Source organism: Narcine bancroftii, chromosome 13 (assembly GCF_036971445.1).
Source record: "Narcine bancroftii isolate sNarBan1 chromosome 13, sNarBan1.hap1, whole genome shotgun sequence".
Lineage (NCBI taxonomy): Eukaryota > Metazoa > Chordata > Chondrichthyes > Torpediniformes > Narcinidae > Narcine > Narcine bancroftii.
Window position 1 is genome coordinate 60,507,697 of NC_091481.1, and position 21,305 is coordinate 60,529,001.

General features: G+C 44.4%; 1 protein-coding gene across 7 annotated transcripts in view; it reads left to right on the top strand.

Moving 5' to 3' along the window:
• Positions 1-14,348: 14,348 nt before the first annotated feature.
• Positions 14,349-21,305, top strand: part of LOC138748720 (SUMO-conjugating enzyme UBC9) — a 55,178-nt gene continuing 48,221 nt past the window's right edge. For 3 of the 7 annotated variants that reach the window (XM_069909368.1, XM_069909367.1, XM_069909373.1), the window contains exon 1: positions 14,349-14,490. The gene's annotated coding sequence lies outside the window, so the exon portion shown is untranslated. Of the gene's footprint in view, positions 14,491-14,736; positions 14,804-21,226; positions 21,250-21,305 lie in introns of those variants that run through there. The other 4 variants (XM_069909372.1, XM_069909370.1, XM_069909369.1 and 1 more) reach the window with 4 other exon arrangements.

A 21,305-nucleotide genomic window follows, 5' to 3' on the forward strand; every position in this document is an offset into this window, starting at 1 on the left:
CCTTTTTCCCAGGAAGGAGTATCAAACACCAGAAGACATCTGTACAAAGCGAAGGGAGGAGAATTTAGGGTGGAGATTATTACACAGAGAGTTGTAGGTGTATGGAATGCCAGGGGTGGTGATGGAGGCTGAAACATTAGGGGCACTTAAGAGACTCATAGACAGGCACATTCTCCATTAACAATGGCGTGAAGCAAGGCTGCGTTCTCGCACCAACCCTCTTTTCAATCTTCTTCAGCATGATGCTGAAACAAGCCATGAAAGACCTCAACAATGAAGATGCTGTTTACATCCGGTACCGCACGGATGGCAGTCTCTTCAATCTGAGGCGCCTGCAAGCTCACACCAAGACACAAGAGCAACTTGTCCGTGAACTACTCTTTGCAGACGATGCCGCTTTAGTTGCCCATTCAGAGCCAGCTCTTCAGCGCTTGACATCCTGTTTTGTGGAAACTGCCAAAATGTTTGGCCTGGAAGTCAGCCTGAACAAAACTGAGGTCCTCCATCAGCCAGCTCCCCACCATTTCATCGGATGCAAGGATCGACAACGAGATAGACAACAGACTCGCCAAGGCAAATAGCGCCTTTGGAAGACTACACAAAAGAGTCTGGAAAAACAACCAACTGAAAAACCTCACAAAGATTAGTGTATACAGAGCCGTTGTCATACACACACTCCTGTTCAGCTCCGAATCATGGGTCCTCTACCAGCATCACCTACGGCTCCTAGAACGCTTCCACCAGCGTTGTCTCCGCTCCATCCTCAACATTTATTGGAGCAACTTCATCCCTAACATCGAAGTACTCGAGATGGCAGAGGCCAACAGCATCGAATCCACGCTGCTGAAGATCCAAATGCGCTGAGTAGGTCACGTCTCCAGAATGGAGGACCATTGCCTTCGCAAGATTGTGTTATATGGCGAGCTCTCCACTGGCCACCGTGACAGAGGTGCACCAAAGAAGAGGTTCAAGGACTGCCTAAAGAAATCTCTTGGTGCCTGCCACATTGACCACCACCAGTGGGCTGATATCGCCTCAAACCGTGCATCTTGGCGCCTCACAGTTTGGCAGGCAGCAACCTCCTTTGAAGAAGACCACAGAGCCCACCTCACTGACAAAAGACAAAGGAGGAAAAATCCAACACCCAACCCCAACCAACCAAATTTCCCTTGCAACCGCTGCAACTGTGTCTGCCTGTCCCGCATCGGACTTGTCAGCCACAAACGAGCCTGCAGCTGACGTGGACATTACCCCTCCATAAATCTTCGCCCCCGAAGCCAAGCCAAAGAAAGAAAGACAGGCACATGGATGAAATAGGAAGGGTTTAGTTTGTTTTTGGTAGGATTACATTGGTCAGCGCCACATCAAGGGCCAAAGGGTCTGGAATGTGCTGTAATGTTCTATATTCTAAACCCGTGACTTCTATCCCCATGAATCGCCAACACATCTCCAAGTTATCATCTTGTTGCTGAAGTATTTAATCATTCTTTCACTTTGATGAAAGTCTTGCAAATTGTTGCTGAAAAATAATCTGGACTTGCTAATGAAGCACACATTTCATGAATAATTTTAAAAAATTTCATGGGTGAATTGTATTAGTTCCTTAAGTTACATCACATTATATAGTCATACATACCTTGACTTGCAATCTTGATTTATAACCATTATTAATTTTAGAAGTTAACAACGTGAATAACTCTCCGTATAGTTCCTGTATTACATCTCAATGTGACATACCAGTGATCATAATTTATGTCATTTTACCCTAATTTGTGCACTAATTTAACTGTTCTAAGATTGACTCTAAACATTTTCCTTGCTTAATTTCAAGATTTCACAAATTTGAGAATCAGATGAGGCATATATTAATTTCATAATTTGGCCTGCAAAATAAGCATCTATAATAAGCCCTCCAAAAATAATGGACACAGTTCAGGACCTCACAGGAAAAACCCTCCCCACCATCGAGAACATCTACGGGGACCACTGCCGTCGGAGAGCAGCAGCAATCATCAAGGATCCCCACCACCCAGCACGTGCTCTGTTCTCGCTGCTGCCATCAGGAAAGGGGTATTGGTGCCACGAGACTTGCAGCACCAGGTTCAGGAACAGCTGCTCCCCCTCCACTATCAGACTCCTCAACGACAAACTCACTCAGAGACTCATTTAAGGATTTTTACTTGTGCACTTTATGTTTTTACTTCTCTATATTGCACAGTCAGTTGTTTGCATCATTTGTTTATATGCAGTTTTTTCCTACCTCACTCAGAGGAAAAAGAATCTCAGGGTTGTATATGATGTTATGTACTCTGACAATAAATCTGAAATCTGGATTGAAAGACACCAATAAACCTTTGATTGAATTATGCTTACTGTGAATGTTTTAAAAAAATAAATAAAAGGCTATAAATCAAATGCACAGAAGTCAGTTGCCCTGTAATTATACTCTTCTGAAGGAATCACTATATTCTAACAATTTTTGTTAGTGTAGAATTTCCAAGGAGCAACTGGCCCCAAATATAAAATAATTCTGGGAAAGACAACAATAATGGTATCTTTTATAATAAAATGATGAGGAACAATAACCCTATCAGTAAGAGGCACATAATTAGAGCAAGCAATATAAGGAAGATGGAGTTCATTGGAAACAATACCTGGGGTGTCAATGTATTAGGGAAATAGTCTGAAAATCTATTGGGTTGGTCCAAATTTTCCAGATTCTCGGACAGTACTTTTACAATTCGAATTTGAGGAGGAATAAAAATGACACGAACAGGTAAATTTTGATAGTTTATTTATTAGCAATTACATCATGCTTCATTTATCAAAATGAGCAGCTTAAAGAAAGTTAAAGTCAACAAGCATGGTCACTTGTTGCTGCCCTGCATCTGTGGTGCTTACACATGCATGGATGCACACAATTTCGAAAAATCCAGATTCGGGGAGACATCTTGTGATGCCATAGGATCAGTTAAAAAAAATGATAATTGAGGAATATTTAAATTAAATAATACCTTTAAATACATCTACTTTGTAATAAGAATGCCTCTGAAAAGAGAAAAATTAGCTGCAGCCTTACCTGGAGCCCAACAAGAAGAAAGGATGAGAAGAGATACGAGGCCTACCTCAATGACAAAACAGGGAGCTAGCGCTTGGGCTGCTCCCGGGTGAGCGATCACTTGGAAGGGCCATGTACCAGCATCACTCACTGGCAGCTACGGAAAGATGGCATCAGGGGAGAACCTGGAACTGAACGATGCATGCGCAATAAGTTGAAGCACAAAGCATCATTGGGAGTAGGGCCAAAAGTTATGAAAAAGTCAGGGACCTCCACTTCAGCGCTGGTCAATGAGGAGTTGGGCTCCAGAGAAGGATCTGCAAGCAAAGATGAAGAACAACCACAGCAGGAGGAATTAAAGGAATTAAGACTCTTTCACAAAGTAGATTTAATTACAGCAATAATGCATCAGTTTGAAAAAGGAAGTGAAAGAAGAAATGAAGGGATTGAAGGTAGAAATGAAAGAAATGCATGCAGAAATGAAGGGGGAAGCTAATAGGGTGTTAGAGGTTGTGAATAAAATGAAGAAGAAATTGGACAAAATGGATGAGAAAATAACAAGGGTACAGGAGGAAATGCAGCATGTTGAAGACGGAATCAATTGTGGAGAACACAACAACTGGTTTAATTATGGTGAACCAAAAGCTTTTAGAGAAAGTGGATGTATTGGAAAACTTCAATAGAAGGAATAATATTAAAACAGTGGGCCTTTTGGAAGAGGAAGAGTCTCCAGATTCAATCGGTTTTTTTTTCAGAAGTTTTGAAAATGGATTCCAGAAGTTTTGGAAGAGCAAAATTTTGAAAATCCATTTGAAATTGAAAGAGCTCATAGGGCTCTGATGACAAAACCTCTTCCAAATCAGAAACACATTCTACATTGATCAAATTTCTACATTATCAAGACACAAAGAAGGTTTTAAGTCTTGCTGTGAGAGGGACAAGGGAGCAGAAAGGCCTGTTTCAATGGGATGGAAATAGAATTTTATTCTATCTGGATTTGAGTGAAGATTTACTGAAGGAAAGAATTTAATCCAACTAAAAAAGCTCTTTTCGATAAAGGCTACAAACTTGTGTTATGTTTACCCTGCGACTTTAAAGATTTTCATACTGGGAGATCAAAATAAATTCTTTTCTAATTTTGCTTCAGTGGATGAATTCGCCCAGGGCCTCCCTATAGTGCCGTCTCCAAAAGATGCTTTATCTCTGTTGGAACTAACTACTTTAATTTTCCTGTTTCATTATTATTGGAAAAGAGGAAGTTCGTAAGATGAAAGAAAGAATAAGAATTATTCTTTTTTTCTTTGTCTTTTTGATTTGCATAACTAACTAATTAAAGATTATATAATAAATGTACCAAGGGAGTTGGGAGGAGTGGGTAGTACTGACTACTGGGGATTACGTGTGTTTTTATGACATTGGTCAGAACCCGTAAAATGGAGGGGGGTAGTTTTGTACATTATTTAAACAACACTTATGGGGAGGGCTTTGCTTTTTATATATATAGTTATAACTGTGGGATTATGTACTTATCCAAGTCTATCTGTTTTTCTTTTATTTGGATTGCCAGAGGAGATGCATACTGACACATGGGATATCAAACAATGGAAGTAGGAGGAGATTTGTGGAGTGGGGGTGGGGGGAGAAGGAGAGGTAACAGAAGTTACATGAAAATGATTTATTATAATTTACCAAGATGAGTACGATAATGAAATTTTTAAATTTTAATGTTAATAGATCAAACAAGCCTGTGAAAAAAGAAGAGAGTGTTAACACATATTAAGAAAACAAGAGTTGATGTGGCTTTTCTCCAAGAAACACATTTAACTGAAAAAGAACATTTCAAATTAAAAAGGGATTGGATTGGATAAGTAGCGTCTTCTTGTTTAATTCTAAGGTAAGTGGTGTGGCAATTTTGTTAAAATAATGTTCCAATTAAAATTCAAAATGTTGTGATGGACCCTGCAGGGAGATATGTAATGGAACATTGTCAACTATATTCTGAATTGTGGCATTTCTTAATCTTCAAACCTATTTGTCAGTTTGTAAAAGGCTGTACAGGGGCAGTAGTATAGGATTCAGTCCTTGTTTTCCAGGGTCAAATATGAACTTTTATTTTTGGAAGATGTACAGTGGTGGATATTGGCTGATAACCTTTGTTTTACATCTGTTAAGTCCAAGGCCATCATCCTCTTGAATGGCTTCCAAACTTGCACACCGCAGCTTAACTGTTGAAATTCCAATGACCCTGGAAGGCACCATGGTTTGAAGAGTTCTATAGTCCTCTAAATGAGAATGGCACTCACAGCTCAAAGCTACCCATTGCAATCCAGCCTCATTTAATGCCATCCATGGTGAGGTGGGTTCATCTCCACCTAGTACGCACAACTCTAATTCAACCAATAGGAATTCTTCTGGATTCACCACATCATTAATAAAACAGATATTACACAAAATTTCCTTTAGTCTAGCATAAGGCAGACAGATTCACCATCAGTAGAAATTGCCCGGCACCTCTTACAAGTCAGAGAAAGAAAAGCAAAAGTGAGGCTCCCCAGAGTCACCGAGTGTACATGGAATCACCTCCAGTGCTCTACCAGCTTCTGCAACCACACAGAGTCCAGTCCAAACCATTGGCAACCTGAGCTCTGGATCTGAATCTTTGACATGATCAGGAAGCCTTATAATGGAGAGGCCGTGGCCACCACAGGGTGGCGCTGTCATGTTCCTTTTCAGTGGACACATTGCATGCCAATCAAGGTCAAGGCTCACCCCAAGCCATCAGGGTGACCCTTGTGATTGGCCCACCTAAATCACCAGGTGCTGAAGTCCAGACAGCTTGCTTGGACTCAGCCCTGACCTTCACCCAATTGGCCCAGGTGAATCACCTAGGATGACCCCTGCTGAGTTCCCACAATTGGTTTTGAGCCATTGGCCACAGCCTGCCTTGAGTGATTGGCCCCCCCAGTTACTGGGTGCAGAACTATAAAGGACCATGTGCCCCTTTGTTCTGTTTCTTTTGACCTCTCATGGCACGTAATTATCACCTTTCGCACTGGGTTGGGGTGAGTCCTCAGGTTAGGTAGCTAGAGCCATGTCCATACTGGTCAAGGGATGGGGGTATTGATTCTGACGGTTGATTGTATTTAAGTAATTTCCCCAGTTTCTTTCGGTTTCTCCCTCACTATCCGAAGTGTATTATTTACCCCTTGCATATTGAGCATGTGTGAATATGTTTATTTAGCATTTTGACCCTGTTGCCCCGTTTGCATCCCCAAAATAAACATATACTTTGACCTGACTTTGGTTCTTAACCTGTGGGATCCACACGAACCCTTATAACAAGCTCCCAGCACTCTCTCGCTTCTCAGTTCCGATACCTGGTACCCCTTCAGCCAGTCTCTAACCTGGTGCAAGTCCTTTGACTGCAATCACTAGCAGCATAGATTACTCGCCGAGAGTCACCACCAGCCCACTGCCTGTGTGTTCTTTAGCCTCAGAGCCCATTGCTGATCTGCTGCCAAGGTCACTATCCTGTGGATCATTCCCTCTCCTTCTCAAACGGGAGGGTGGTCTCTCTCTTTTCTTGTGCCCTGTGGCAGACCCTCTGCTTCTCCAGAGTCTCCAACCCCTCGCGGCTGCTGATCACATGCGTCACAGTTTTGGGCCAGACTCTGGGTTTGTGGGATTTTAAAATAAACCATCCTTTAACAGGTCATTAAAAGACTGCATGGAGCCAACTGCAGGGAGATTGGAGGGGTTAGACCCCTATGGGGGAGCATTATGAGTGCTCCCCTGCACTCCACGGGCTCGCACCAGTAGCAGCACTGCCGTTTTTGCTTTCCTTTCCTCTAGCTTTCTTTATCCCTTTATCCCCAGCTCTGCATTCACCGAGCCAACCCCACCCCAGTGAATCCTCACCTTTCCTCTCCCCTGTCCTCCTCCCCATATACACGAACATCTTTTGTATGTTGGTTTGTGCTCCTCCCCCTGCCCCTTTTAATTTTGGTACTCATACCTACATCACTATCTGCTACGGATGTGCCAATACACAGGACAGGAAAAAAAAACTCCAGAGGGTTGTTAACTCGGCCTGCAACATCACGGGCACAGTCTTCACTCCACCTACAAGAGGAGGAAGAAAGAAGCCTCTAGCTTCAAGGACCCCCCCCCCCACCTCCCCTCCACTACCCAGACTGTGCCCTTTTCACTCTGCTCCAATTGGGAAAAAGGTCCAGGAGCCTGAAGACGAACACTCAGCAGCATAAGGACAGCTTCATCCCCTCCGCCATCAGATTTTGGAATGGATCATTAACCACAGACATAGGGCTTTCTCCTATTTTCTTGCACTTCTTATTTTTAAATGTGATTTTCTTTCTTTGGCTTGGCTTCGCGGACGAAGATTTATGGAGGGGGTAAAAAGTCCACGTCAGCTGCAGGCTCGTTTGTGGCTGACCAGTCCGATGCGGGACAGGCAGACACGATTGCAGCGGTTGCAAGGGAAAATTGGTTGGTTGGGGTTGGGTGTTGGGTTTTTCCTCCTTTGCCTTTTGTCAGTGAGGTGGGCTCTGCGGTCTTCTTCAAAGGAGGCTGCTGCCCGCCAAACTGTGAGGCGCCAAGATGCACGGTTTGAGGCGTTATCAGCCCACTGGCGGTGGTCAATGTGGCAGGCACCAAGAGATTTCTTTAGGCAGTCCTTGTACCTTTTCTTTGGTGCACCTCTGTCACGGTGGCCAGTGGAGAGCTCGCCATATAATACGATCTTGGGAAGGCGATGGTCCTCCATTCTGGAGACGTGACCCATCCAGCGCAGCTGGATCTTCAGCAGCGTGGACTCGATGCTGTCGACCTCTGCCATCTCGAGTACCTCGACGTTAGGGGTGTGAGCGCTCCAATGGATGTTGAGGATGGAGCGGAGACAACGCTGGTGGAAGCGTTCTAGGAGCCGTAGGTGGTGCCGGTAGAGGACCCATGATTCGGAGCCGAACAGGAGTGTGGGTATGACAACGGCTCTGTATACGCTTATCTTTGTGAGGTTTTTCAGTTGGTTGTTTTTCCAGACTCTTTTGTGTAGTCTTCCAAAGGCGCTATTTGCCTTGGCGAGTCTGTTGTCTATCTCATTGTCGATCCTTGCATCTGATGAAATGGTGCAGCCGAGATAGGTAAACTGGTTGACCGTTTTGTGTGCCCGATGGAGATGTGGGGGGGCTGGTAGTCATGGTGGGGAGCTGGCTGATGGAGGACCTCAGTTTTCTTCAGGCTGACTTCCAGGCCAAACATTTTGGCAGTTTCCGCAAAGCAGGACGTCAAGCGCTGAAGAGCTGGCTCTGAATGGGCAACTAAAGCGGCATCATCTGCAAAGAGTAGTTCACGGACAAGTTTCTCTTGTGTCTTGGTGTGAGCTTGCAGGCACGTCCCAGCTTGCTTGGCCACGGCACACGAACCATGGGTGTAAAGGGTGGGGCCAGTACTGCGCGCACTGCACTCCACCAAAAAGCTCCTTTGCGCAGGCCCGAGGACAGGTCCACGTCCTCCCCCTCCACGTCCTCCCCCTCCACGTCCTCCCCCTCCACGTCCTCCCCCTCAAAAGATGCTCACAAACTCAAGCTAGCATGCTGGAACATCAGAACCATGCTAGACAAGACTGACAGCCACCGACCTGAACGTCGGTCTGCCCTCATTGCACATGAACTCCTCAGACTTGACATCGACATAGCCGCTCTGCGGCCCCGGCCCCGGTCCGGGCGAAGGGTAGACGGCGGCGGCCCCGATCCGGGCAGGAGCAAGGGGGAGACGGCGGCCCCAGTCCGGGCACAGGGAGAGCAGCAGCGGCCCCGGCCCCGGTCCGGGCGAAGGGTAGACGGCGGCGGCCCCGATCCGGGCAGGAGCAAGGGGGAGACGGCGGCCCCGGCCTCGGTCGAGTGAGGCAGGCGGAGGCCCCGGTCCGGGCAGGGAGTGGGAGGCGGTGGCCCCAGTCCAGGCACAGGGTGAACTGCGGCGGCCTCGGCCCCGGTCCGGGCAGTATGGACCGACCTAGGAGGGGAGGCAGGCCCCTCCAGCCCGGGTAAGAAACCTGCATAGGAGAAGGCCACTCCGATATAAAACCTACGACCCAAGGAAATGTGATTTTATATTGCTACAAAAGAACGAATTTTGCGACATGTTCATGACAGTTCTCATTCCTTGAAGAATGGTTTGGACCCAAAACATCAGTTTTAAATCTTTCCCTCCTATGGGCACTGCGAGATCTGCTGAGTTCCTCCCACATTTCTGAGTTTTTACAAGTTAAAGGCTTGTGGTGTGCTGGCCTTCATTATTCCAGTGATTGAGTTCAAGAGTTGTGAGGTAATATTGCAGCTCTATAAAACTCGGTTAGACCACACTTGGAATATTATGTTCCGTTCTGGTGGCACAAATCTAATTTGACCAATAGGAACTCTTCTGGACTCAGCACATCATGATTCAAGATTTTATTGTCATGTAAGAAAACAAAATATGTGATATAGATATTACACAAAATTTCCTTTAGTCTACCATAAGGCAAACAAAGATCTGCAAGCCACGCTAGGCAATTTCTGCTGATGGCAGCCAGAGAAAGAGAAGTAGAAAGGAGTCCCGCCAGAGTCACTGAATGTCCACGGCTTCACTGCTAGTGCGCCCGCAGCCTCCACAGCCACACAAACCTCAGGGCCAAACCATCAGCAACCTGAGCTTTGACAGGATCACAAAGCTTTCCACACCCTCTCACATCTTGGTTCCGATACTTGGTACCCATTTCAGGCAGTTCGCAGCCTGGTGCGAGTCCTTTGACTGCTGTTGCCAGTAGCCTGTGGCCTACGTAGTTTCCTCGCCTTGACACCGACAGCCCTCTGCTGCCTATGTGTTCTGTTCTTCAGCCTCAGAGCTCTTCACTGGTCCGTCGGCAGTCACAGTCCAATGGGTAGTTTCCACTGTTTGTCCCTTTAAAACGGAGGTGATCTCCCCTTTTTTTGGTGCCATGCGTCAGTTCTTTGCTTCCCTGGAATCTGCAATCCCTTGAAGCTGTTGCCGATCATAGGTGCCATCACCTTGGGCCCAGATACCGCAGACGCAGGATTTTAAAACAAACCAGTATCAGCTCCTTTAACAGGCTGTTTAAAGCTTGTACAGAGATGATGGCAGTCACACTCGGTAATTGAACCCTGTGGGGGAGCACTGTGACTTCGCTCTGCACCAGCGAGCAGCTCTGGCAGTTCTGCCATTTTTCATGAACTGGCTCTACTTTCCAATGTTTGAAGAAATTTGGCATGTTGATCTATCAAAACTCTGCAACTGGGAAATGCACTATCTGGTTGCTTCAAAGCCTAGTTTGGAAACTTGAGTGCCCAAAACACAGAAGACTACATAAAATGGCAAACCAAGCCAAGTTCATCTCAGGCACTCACCTCCCATCAACATGAAGCACTGCATCGAGTCGGGAGCCAACATCATCCTATTACGCTGGTCACAATGTCTTCTCACTGCTACTTTCAGGTAGAAGGTAAAGGAGCCTGTAGTCCGGCACTCTCATTTCAAGAATAGTCCCCAACTACCTTCATGCTCTTGAAATTCCCCATTGTCTTTTCTTTGGCTTGGCTTCGCAGACGAAGATTTATGGAGGGGGTAAATGTCCACGTCAGCTGCAGGCTCGTTTGTGGCTGACAAGTCCGATGCGGGACAGGCAGACACGGTTGCAGGGGAAAATTGGTTGGTTGGGTTAGGTGTTGGGTTTTTCCTCCTTTGTCTTTTGTCAGTGAGGTGGGCTCTGCGGTCTTCTTCAAAGGAGGTTGCTGCCCGCCGAACTGTGAGGCGCCAAGACGCACGGTTTGAGGCGATATCAGCCCACTGGCGGTGGTCAATGTGGCAGGCACCAAGAGATTTCTTTAGGCAGTCCTTGTACCTCTTCTTTGGTGTACCTCTGTCACAGTGGCCAGTGGAGAGCTCGCCATATAACACGATCTTGGGAAGGCGATGGTCCTCCATTCTGGAGATGTGACCCACCCAGCGCAGCTGGATCTTCAGCAGCGTGGACTTGATGCTGTCGACCTCTGCCATCTCGAGTACTTCGACGTTAGGGATGAAGGCGCTCCAATGAATGTTGAGGATGGAGCGGAGACAACGCTGGTGGAAGCATTCTAGGAGCCGTAGGTGATGCCGGTAGAGGACCCATGATTCGGAGCTGAACAGTAGTGTGGGTATGACAACGGCTCTATATACGCTTATCTTTGTGAGGTTTTTCAGTTGGTTGTTTTTCCAGACTCTTTTGTGTAGTCTTCCAAAGGCGCTATTTGCCTTGGCGAGTCTGTTGTCTATCTCGTTGTCGATCCTTGCATCTGATGAAATGGTGCAGCCGAGATAGGTAAACTGGTTGACCGTTTTGAGTTTTGTGTGTCCGATGGAGATGTGGGGGGGCTGGTAGTCATGGTGGGGAGCTGGCTGATGGAGGACCTCAATTTTCTTCAGGCTGACTTCCAGGCCAAACATTTTGGCAGTTTCCGCAAAGCAGGACGTCAAGCACTGAAGAGCTGGCTTTGAATGGGCAATTAAAGGGGCATCGTCTGCAAAGAGTAGTTCGCGGATAAGTTTCTCTTGTGTCTTGGTACCCATTGTACCCTAAGCATAAACTACTTTGGGACCAACAAATTAGCTGACTGCATTATTGAAGTCTTTTTTTTGTATCAGCTGCCATTGTGATTGTTTATTCATCTTTTAGATTTATTATCTCTTTTCCTGTCTCATAGCATACTGCAGTCATTTAATTTATACTATTGTTGTGGGTATATCTTTCATACCTTTGTTGCAGTGAAGGAATTTTGGTGCATCTGTCCAACAGATATTTCAGATTCAGATTTATTGTCACAATACATAAATCACATAACACTCTGAGATTCTTCTTCCTGTGGGCCAGGTAGAATGATCACTTCTTAGTAGTGAAAAAATAAAATTGTACACAATGTACATATGTAAACAAATAAACAAATGTCAACAAACTGACTGCAATACAGATAGGAGAAAAAAAGCAATAGAGTGCAAAAGTAAGAGTCCTTAAATGAGTTCCTGATTGAGTTTGTTGTTGAGGAGTCTGATGGTGGAGGGGGAGCAGCTGTTCCTGGTGGTACAAATCTTGTACCCCACCTCTCTCCTGAAGGCAGTAGTGAGAACAAGAAAAAGTGCTGGGTGGTGTGGATCCTTGATGATTACTGATGCTCTTTGACGGAAGCTTTCCCCGTAGACTTTCTGAATGGTTGGAAGAGGTTTGCCTGTTATGTCCAGGGCTGTGTCCACTACTTTTGCAGGGCTTTATGCTCAGGGGTATGGGTGTCCCCACACCAGATGCAGCCAGTCAGCACAACTTTCCAACACACCTCTATATAAATTTGCCAGGGTTTCCGATGTCATACCAAACCTCTGCAAACTCCTGAAGAAGTAGAGGCACTGACATGCTTTCTTCACGATAACATTAGTTTATTGACTCCAGGAAAGGATATGACAATAAGCTTTCAGACTTGTGACCCCAAATGCCAGCCTGGGAATACAACCTACAACATAGAATAACACCTGCACTCCCAGTTCCTACTGTAGGATCACCACATAATGCCATCACTCCAGGCAGTCTCTATCAGTTCACAGCCAGATGCGATTCCTTTGACCACTGTTCCCATTAACCTGTGGCCTATGTAGTTTCCTCGCCCCAAGTCATCAACAGCCCACAGCTGCCCTTGGGTTCTGTTCTTCAGCCTGAGAGCTCTTCACTGGTTCACCAGCACAGTCTCAGTCCAATGGGTGAACTCCCAGCAAGTATCCAGCCTAATCCAATACCACCCAACAAAACAGCATCCACCCCCAACCTAAATGTCACCCATTGGGCTTCTCCCCAACACTAACACCACTCACTGGGTTTCACTCCCATCCTAAGATCATCCATTAGCTGCATCTCGACCCTAATGTCACCCATTGGACTTTACCCCCCCCCCACCCTAACACCACCCATTGGGCTTCTCCACCACTCTATAACCACCCATTGGGCTTCAGCCCCACCCTAAAGACACTGATTGGGCTTCACCTCCACCCTAACACCATCTTATTGGGCTTCACCACCAGCCTAAAGTCACCCTTTGGGCTTCACTCCCACACTAACGTCACCTGCAGGGTTCCATCCTCACTCTAATGTCACCCTTTGAGCTTCATTCCCCCCCCCCCCCCAATCTTAACATCACCCAATGGGCTTCACCCCATCCTTATGTCATCCATTGGACTTCACCCCCACTCTAACACCATCCATTGGGCTGCAGCCGCCAACTGTAATGCCGCCCATTGGGCTTTTCCCCCACCTCAACATCACCCAATGGACTTCATTCACACCCTAACACCATCAATCTTTTCAGCCCTCCCACCCTAATGTCACCCATTGGGCTTCACCCCTCCCACCCTAATGTCACCCATTGGGCTTCACCCCCCCACCCACCCTAATGTCACCCATTGGGCTTCACCCCCCCACCCACCCTAATGTCACCCATTGGGCTTCACCCCTCCCACCCTAATGTCACCCATTGGGCTTCACCTCACCCACCCTCATGTCACCCATTGGGCTTCACCCCCCCACCCACCCTCAATGTCACCCATTGGGCTACACCCCCCCCCCACCCACCCTCAATGTCACCCATTGGGCTACACCCCCCCACCCACCCACCCACCCACTGAAATCCAGCCCCATCCGGTGTGACCACCCCCAAGCTCCTCACCACTGAAGGACACGCCATTCCCGCTTCCATTACCCACCATGATAAACAGATGACGTCACCGTTGCCCCGAGTGACGCCATGTGGCGATTTCTAGAACATTCCCTGGCCTTTCTCCTGCCTATTTTCTTAAGGGGAGATTTCATATCCTTTTTTTAAAATATAAAATTATGTATTGCGTTTATTAATAAAATGAAGCACGGCAAAAGGTAAAACGGAGAGCGCGCGCAGGAGGCGCCCGTAACGGTTTTTTTTCAAACCGGGTCCGGATGGAACCGGTTCCAACCGGTTCGGAATTCCCTCTTTTAGGTAGCGAAACACGCGCCTGAATTTTCCCCCTTTCTTTTCCTCTCCCCGCCAAAAGTAATCCACCCTTTCTCTCTAAATGGATAATCCGCAAGGAGATCAGTGTGGCGTCTTGGAAGCTCGCTTGCATTTTCCGCGCTGAAATCGGTGGGAAACGCCGGCGTTGGCGGCAGGCGATGGGCGGCCTGGTCAGGCGGAGCGGGGGTCCTGAATGGGGTGGCGGGGTCCTGGCGCCGCCATGTTGCAGCAGTCTCTTGTTGTTCTGTGGATGTGAATGAGGGAGCGGGAGCTGGAGGGAGGGAGAGAGAGAGAGAGAGGGAGGAGAGAGGAGAGGAGAGGTCCGCGCTCCGACACCCCGCCACTTCATACCAGGTAAGCGGATACCGAACCCCCCCCCCCCTGCCCGCCTCCTCACGGAACTGGGGCGTGACTGCGGTTCGGGGTGTGGGTACCTTCACCCCTCCTCTCTCCGTCGTGTCCCCCCGGGGGGAGGGGAGAGGCTCCACGGCCTGCCCATCACGGCCTACAGCCCCCCTCCCCTCAGGGCGGGCCGTGGCGGGGCGGGGGAAGGAAGTGTGCACGGATGCTGGGGTTAAAACACAATGCTGGAGGAACTCAGCTGGTCAAACAGTGCACTTTATGTACCAGAGATAAAGATCCATCAGCAGCTGTATCTTTCATCAAGGTAGGAGCCAAATGCGGGCAGGGAAAGCAGAGTGGGGAACACTGGCCAAAAAAAAATGCACTCACGTTGGAGGATTTACAGGGGAAAATGCCTTGCTTGAACGTAATTGTTGCACACTTCTGCGAAGGGGACAATGAAAAACACTTTAAGAAAATGCTGGAGAAGCTCAGCAGGTCAGTGTACTTTTATATAACAAATGCACAACCAACTTATGTACCTTTACTATGTAAAGTACCTGCTGAGTTTCTCCAGCATTGTATTACTTCAACCATAATGTCTGCAGACTTTCGTGTAAAAAAAAACCTGAGGATGTGTTTCTGTGCACTTTTACAGCCCTGACTATGACTTTATGCCTCTGTTTTTATAACAGTCAGAATTGTCCTGAACTCGTCATGAAATTCATGATTTTGCAGCAGCATCACGATGTCAATGTTTATGTAAACCACTCTACAAAATAAGTAAAAATAGTGCAAGAAAAAAAAAGCAGTGTCTGTGGTTCATTGTTCATTCAGGAATCTGATGGTAGAGGGGAACTCGCTGTCCTTGTGTCACTGAGTGCTCATCTTCAGGCTCCTGTTCATTTTTTCCTGATGGCAGCAGAGTGATGGCCTGGGTGGTGGGCATCCTTGAGGGTAGAGGCTGTTTTCTTAATACACTGCCTCTTGTCATGTCCTCAATGGAATAAAGAATGTTGCCCAAGATGTTGCAGGTGGAGTTAACAACCCTCAAGTTTTCTTGCCCTGAATGTTGTATTTGTACACATGCCATTCAAATGTGTGGTAATATCACCTCTTTCTGTATACTACTACTAAAAGAAATAGGGCCTATTTAAACATTAAAAAAAACTCATAATTTGCCTCCAAAATAATATGAATGAATGTTGTCCTTATTGGGTTCTAAAATATGAATGGATGATTTGGTTTTGAGTGAATGTAAATGGTTTAAATCAAACAAAGATGTGCTTAACTACGGTACTTCTAGTTTGAGGTTGAGAAAAAGTAAAGATGAGCCTGGAAAAAGTTCTGACTAATTGTAATATTTTTTTAAAAATCATTCGCTTTGTTAATACCCATTTTCGAAAGTTGGGTAGGATAGGAATTAGTTTTTCAGGAATATTCTGACCTCTGGATTATATTCACACTTGTGGCATGAAGGACTGGAGGATGACCATGTGGTATTTGTTCCAAGTAGAAGGGTGACAATGTCTATTAACACACTCTGGACTTTGGGCTGTCACATTGTTGAGCATTTGTGTGTTATTTCTTATTTACACTTCAACATACTTTTATTTCACTTTTTGTGCAGTAGCCTCGTAACATTTCCAGTGAACCAGATTAAGTATAAAGGTAGGCAAGTATCAACCATGATGATTTCTGAATAATCAGGTAGTGGACTACCAGTACTTCGGGTTACTGTACAGTAGATAGGGTTGTAAAGAGTTTTTGTCATATTAGCCTTCATAAATCAAAGTATTTGAATATAGTGGTTAGGATGTTATGGTAAAATTGTTTTGGACATTGGTGAGGCCAAATTTGGAGTATTGTGTGCAATTTTGGTCACCTAACTACACGAAAGGTATCAATGAGAGTGAAAGAGTGCAGAGATTTACTAGGATGTTGCCCTGACTTCAAGAGCTGGAAAATGTTAAACAGGTTAAGACTTTATTCCCTGGAGCATAGTAGAATGAAGGGGAGATTTGATAGGAATTTAAAATTATGAAGGTAAAGACAAAGTAAATGTAGGTTGGCTTTTTTTCCACTAAAGGTAGGTGTGATACAATCCAGAGGACATGGGTTAAGGGTGAAAGGGGGAACATTAGGGGGAACTTCAATCAGAGTGAGTGGTGGGAGTGTAGAATGAGCTGCCAACTGAAGTAGTAAATGCAGGTTCAATTTTGACATTTAAGTAGAATTTGGACAGGCACATGGGAGAGAAATGGAGGGATATGGACTGGATGCAGGTCAGTGGGACAAGGCAGAATAATAGTTTGGCACAGACTAGAAGGGCCTGTCTTCTGTGTTGTAATGTTATATGGTTTTATGGATCTAAAGTTAATGCAGAACTTAAGTTATCTTGTATATAGACTAAATGTTAACAGAAGAACAGGAATTGATCCTTTTGAAGTTCTGTATACAGGTCGGCCCAGACTTACGATGGGGTTCGGTTCCGGGATAATTGAAATTATCATGTTGGGACCTACCTGTATAGGTAGTATACAGTCTTCTCCCTGCCGGGAGGGCGGACCCCCTGCGGCTGCCGGGCACCTGAGGTGGCACCAGGTGACTAGAGCAGCAGCATCACCTCTCAACATCTTCAATCTCTCTCTCTCCCCAATGCCTGCAATCTGTGCATGAGTTCCAAATCACCTTTTTTTAAAAAAAAAACGGCGATGGATCCATCAAAGCACATTTCCTTGATGTCACTGCAAGCGGAGCACCAAAATTATGACATCTGGGGTGGTGGCGGTGGGAAGCAATCTGCATGTGCATATTGGACAATTTCCTTCAGAGAAGGAAAATCAACCACATTGGTACAGGTAGACCCCGATTATTTTTTTTCCCTTTTTCAAAACTGATTCTGATCATTGTAACTTTGAAATATCGTAAGTCAGAACATTGTAAGTTGGGGTCTATTGGTAGACATTTCAGAGCTTATTCAGCCTGCTTCTCTTTATATAGGGCCAAATGTAGTCTATTCAGCACGGCTAATGCTCTATTTCAATGTTATATTTGTGCTCAGTCTCAGTGATCTTTGCTGTTTGCCTACAAATCTACCTACTTCGAATGTATTCAATGATGTGGCTTCCACTGCTTCTGTTTTAAAGGCAACAAATTATCATAATTCAGCTTAAATGTCTTGTCCTATACCTCGAGGCTATGTCCTAGCCAAGTGGTTTTCAAACTGCCCCCCTAAACTTGCATTCCACCTTAAACAATCTCTATGCCATAGGTGCTCTGTGATTATTAAGGGGTTGCTTTAGGTGGGATGTGAGTGGAAAGAAAAAGATTTGAAAACTACTGTTTCACTTGTCTGTAATTGATTCATTATGTGCACAGTTACATAACTCCAAAGGAAATGGGCTAATGACAATTTTTTTCAAGCAAAATATTTCAATATCAAATGGGTTTAGAGCAGTGGTTCTCAACCTTCCCTTCCCACTCTCATACCACCATAAGCAATCTCTTACCAATCACAGAGCTCTGATGGCATAGGGATTGCTTAAGGTGAAATGTGAGTTTAGGGGTGGTAGTTTGAAAACCACTGTCCTAGACACCTCTTTCCTGGAATCCAGTCTCTTCTAACATCTGAAAACACTATGTCATCTACCTGAATTTCCTTCTGCTGTTCCTTTGGATCATCTGATGTTTTATTCATTTTGTAGACATTGCTGGGAATACTTAGAATAATCCATCACAGTTGAGGCTAATGTATATATATACATTTCCAACTGTCAGTACTTCATTTAGAATTTCTTCCCCAAACCCAGTGTTAGGTCATTGTCTAATGTAATTTATTTTGATCAATTATATTTACCTATTATAGTTGCGCTGCAGGTCAACACTTGAACCAAGACCCTTTAAAGTTACCTGTTGTTGGTAAAGTTTGAAGTTTTGGGAAGCTACATCAATTTTCGCTCTTTGCTTTCTCTCCTGTTGTTGCTTTTGAAGCCATTCGAAGTTTGATGTTCATTAGTTTCCTGAGTCCTTTGTCCTATGGCTGTACATGTATTGCTCTGAGTTGGTTTCAATTAAATAGAAGCATGCGAGGGAATTGTTTATGGGACTTGGTTCAGTTATTGGCTGTTTTTACCAATAACTATTAGGGTAGCTTCAAAATTCCCATATTAACAATGTTATAAAGGAAAACCTTTAATATTCCTAAAAAGTAAAGATTAATTTAGTAATATTGTATCATCAGTCAGTTTGAACAGCATCTCATTGAGCACTTTTAACTGTGAAATGATTAGTCTGATTGCTTCAACAAACACTAAAAGTCCAGAAATCCAGATGCCCGAGAATCTGGAATCTCAAACATTTTAAATTCAGCGGGCTTTTGTGTGCGTGCATGCATGAATGCGAAAGATGCACATCTTATCACAAAGAAATTCATTTGTACACTTTTTCTTTTACAATGCTTATTTTAAACAATTTCAAGCATTAAACGCTCTTTATTTTGTAGTGAAAAAAATTGTTTACATTTTTGTCGTTGACTTTATTTTTTAAAAAAACTGCTAATTTTGATGAATAAAGCATGGTGTGTTTTCTAATGAATAAACTCAAAATTTACCTGTTTATCTCTTTATTCATCCTTACTTCTGAATTTTTAAAGTAATGCCAGAGAATCTGGAAAATCCAGAACAATCCCTGAGCAGTCCGGATTTTAGGACCTTTACTGTATCTTTTTTGCGTTGATCCACATACAGTTTTATTTTGGAAATAGGTGAGAGATGATCCTTGTACTACTGATTTCAAGCTACCATTGTCTATTTGCTGATCTTGATTTTTATCCTTTAAGGTCTTTCTGCTTTTTTTAAACTGTGCTAAACAATTACAAGCTGAACTTTAAAAAAAAATGCCTAGATTGGTCTCACTTTGTTCCCTGCCCCTGAAAATGTTGGCCTGGCAATACTGTACACAAGTATTTTGCCTGTATTGCTGCTTTTGTGATGCTAGACATAAAAATGGCTACTCTGCTGCAGGAGGCATCACTTGTGTTTGTTTATGTCTTCAATTGTGTACATGTACAACAGAAACACAGAAATAGATCGAGTTTTCCTTTTTTCACTCAGTCAAATTCTCCAACTAAGATCAAATGACAGAAAACATTCTGATTTGACCATGGTCAAATAAGACAATTGTTGAATGAAGGAAGTGTGTGGGGTTTGGCCCAGATTGTTGGGGCTTGGCTGCAGGTGAATGGAGGGCCTTGGGTTGCAAGATCCTCATTATTGGTAACTCATTGAATGCAAGTGTATGTATTTAATTGCAGCTGCATCGATCTGTCCTTTTGTATTTATCTTTTTTCTGTGTGATAATTTATTGTTTTAGGTACTTGTGTTGCTGTAATGAGCAAGAATTTCAGGGCATTTACGCGTTATGCTTCTGTATGAGACAAAAACTCATCAATTCTTCTGTCAGGCTTGTGCATGTTGAGGTGAACTTGTTTCTTCAGATGCTGGCAACATTTTCCAAAAATAAAGTTGTTGTTATTCTCATAGGCATTTTATAGTTTAGGCTGAATCCCATTTCAGCAAACCTTGATTTCTGGAATTAACAGATGTGTGAAGATGCGTACTTGCCAGATGCCAATACTTTGTCTCCCCTGTGGAAATGATTGAATGTGCACATTTTCTAAAACCTGTAATTGCAGAAACTGTGGAAATACAAAATTTGGGAGTAGTGGCAGGTCAGTGATTAGAATATTAAAGTGGAGAGGGGGCGTGCATAATGCATCTGATATTCTTGAAAAGTGAATGAGAAAGTTTTCCAGATCAACCGTTGCATATTGCTTGGAATATCATTTTAGACTTGGAATCCATCCATAATAACCAATGGCTTTCCCTTGTTTATTCTACAAGATGTATTCTCAAAAATCTCCACTTTTCATAGATTTATGTTGACTTTGTTTAGTCCTGCTGGTACTTTTGTAAGTGTCCTTTCTTTCATTCATTGACACCAGGGAAATGTTGGAGTCCATGTTTGCAAGTCCTGCTGTTCCGTGTTTTTTCTCCTTTTTAAATCAACTTATTGATGGGCAATGTATTAAAATAGAAGATGCAGTAAAACCCCTGATATCTGGAATTTGAGCAACTGACCAAAAAAAATGAGAAAAATAAATTTTAAAAATGAAAATAAATAAGAAAAAAGTATATAATGGGTAAAAATATGTCAAAGTTTAAAATTGTAAAGGAAAATGTTCTCTGAAGTAACACATAAACCTTTGGTGAAGATGGAGCAAATACTCAGCCAGCGGAGGGCCTTGGTTGTATCTGTTTGAAACAGCAGTGGTGTCGCCCAGGGTGAAGAGCTGGTTGATGCTGCTCGCTGTCGGGGTGACAGTCTTAGTATCCCTGCTTAGTAAGAGTCACCTGGTCAAAGGGTCTATCTGTAAACTTGGGGAAGGGGTTAATTATCTATAATATTGATTGTCTTTCGGGCGACTCCGTGGAGGGGAGGAACTTGCAGATGCAGCGATGGTTAAATATTTTTGCAGGATGTGACTGAAAATCAAGTAAAATGCTTTAAGGTTTATATATTCATGCAGGTGAAGTTTGTTCAGTGTAAGTACAGTATTTTAAACTTTATTCTTAATGCAGGTGCATTAGTTAGGCCTTGTAAGAGATAGTCTCAAGCAACTGGAAAATAGACTTATCCGGCATCTACCTATCCCCACAGGTGCCAGGTACCATCTGTTTTATTGTACTTGAAATCTAGAGTTATCTCAAGGTAAGACATTTGAAATGTATTTTCATATAAAATAGTACCTGTCTTCTTCCACCCGA